Source organism: Alligator mississippiensis, chromosome 7 (genome assembly GCF_030867095.1).
Source record: "Alligator mississippiensis isolate rAllMis1 chromosome 7, rAllMis1, whole genome shotgun sequence".
NCBI lineage: Eukaryota > Metazoa > Chordata > Crocodylia > Alligatoridae > Alligator > Alligator mississippiensis.
The window spans coordinates 4,942,142-4,944,313 of NC_081830.1; the positions used below are offsets into that span (position 1 = coordinate 4,942,142).

Here is a 2,172-nt window from a genome sequence, read left to right on the forward strand (position 1 = left end):
TCCTGTGCTAAATATAAACTTAACTAGACAAAAGTCCTGCTCCTTAAAAGAAAGTAAAGGAGAAAACTTAACTTAAGGTCTTTGTGATTTTTTCCCCCCCCAGAACATTTATAATATATTCAGATACCAGATAGAGTTGGATGGATGTAGAGGAGCATGTAGGGGGATGGATGGATGAGTATGAATGGAAATGGGCAGACAGATGAAAGGATAGGGTGACCATATAGGACAATGTGAAATCCATTTCTGCTGCTGCTGCATATGGAGGCAGGGGTGGGCTGCTCTGGCATTACTATTCAGGCAGCTAAGGGAGTCAATGACTCCTTAATGACTCCTTAATGACCCATTGCTCTTTACTTCCTAGGTGTTGACAATCACCTGTGAAGTAACAATTAGTGTTAATGGTCATTCCACTAATCAAACTAACCTTTTTTTAGGGCAATTTTGCTGTTTGCTAGGATTTCCAATTTCACAACTCCTGCCACTCTGCCTCTTCACCTGAGGTGCTTATTTTAATTTTCGTTGACTTGCCAGGACCAGCCTCTGAAATCTGGGACTGTCCTGGCCAATCCAGGATGTATGGACAGCTAGATACCTTCTGTTATGGTCCTTTCCAATGGAAGACTTGCTCTAATTATTTTTAACACAAAGGTACTTTCTGGTCTTCAACAGAGCTTTGGCATCTTGCAGCTTCTGACACCCTGGGGGACCTCAGTGTCTTGGGGTCATCTCACTTTTGACTGAAAAGCCATCCCATTGCCCCACAAACCACCGTCTTTTGTGCTGGGAACCCCCCAGAGCTTCCTTCTTACAGCCTTCCTCAAGGCATCCTTCACTTCTTTGTTTCTGATAGTGTAAATGAAAGGGTTCAGTACAGGTGTTATGATTGTGTTAAGCAAGGACACCAGCTTGTTGTGCTGGAAGGAGGCATGTGCTGTGGGCTGCAGATACATATACATAATAGCCCCAAAGAATATTGCAACCATAGTCAGATGGTAAGCACAGGTGGAAAACGTCTTCTGGCGTCTCCTGACAGAAGGGATCCTCATGATGGTGATGATGATGAGCAAATAGGAACGAACTCCAGAGTACTAGCACTGCTGCCACCATACCCAGAAACTCAATGTGGCTGGTGTCTCCACTGGATAGTTTTAAGAGGGGCCCAAAATCACAGTAGAAGTGATTGATAACATTGGAGGCACAGAAAGGCAGCCTGAGTACGATAACTGTCTGCAACAGGTTTGCCATGAAGCCCCAAGGACCAGCTGGAAATAGGCCTTCCTGGAAATAAGGTCCCATTTGAGGTCCCTTCCGACCCTAATAGAGGTCCCTTCCAACCCTAAAAGCTATGAATCTATGAATCTATAATGATAGTGTATCTCAAAGGCTTGCAGATGGTTAAGTAGTGATCAAAGGACATTACTGTGAGGATGAAGAACTCTGTTGTGCCCAGGAAGAATTGAAAGTAGGACTGGGCCATGCAGCAGTAGAAGCAAATGGTGGCCCTTAAAATGTAGAGGTTGGAGAGCATCTTCGGGATGACAGCAGTGGTGTACCCGATCTCCAGGAAGAAGAGGTTGCTCAGGAAGAAATACATGGGGGTCTGGAGCCTGCACTCAACCATCACTGTTATAATAATAAGCCCATTCCCCATGAACCTAAGAATATACAGGAGGAAAACTGCCGTGAAGGTGAAGACATGGAGTCTTTCAATATTAGTAAAACCCAGAAAGATAAACTCTGTCACCATGATGCCATGGTGCATAGGAGACCCCAGATGTTATGGAAGGGACTAGAGAAGAAAAGGATGCAGGGCTCTTACAGCCAGGGAGACTGGTTCTTAGCTGGTTTGACAAGGATACCCAGGAGAACGCTAACTGATCGATTAGTAGAAGCTGGTCACTGGCCCGTTGTCAAATTGAAATTTTAGAGGGGAAAATGTAGAAAATATGAATGTAAGAAATTCAAAATCTCTTGAGGGGTCACTCTTGGGGTCCATCTGGCGTGCCATTCTGTCCTCGGTACAGTTCAGTATCAACTGTTGGGAGGAAGGTCAAAAACCCACTTGAGAGGCATAGGATCATCAGTGTCCCATAGTTTATTCTTATTAACTATTAACATTAAGATTTTCTCGCAGGCCTACAATGCGGCATTCTTTACCCTGTCAAAAAT

General features: G+C 44.4%; 1 pseudogene; it reads right to left on the reverse strand.

The window, feature by feature from the left end:
- Window positions 1–360: 360 nt before the first annotated feature.
- On the reverse strand, window positions 361–1,765 carry LOC106740495 (olfactory receptor 6X1-like; annotated as a pseudogene).
- Window positions 1,766–2,172: the final 407 nt, after the last annotated feature.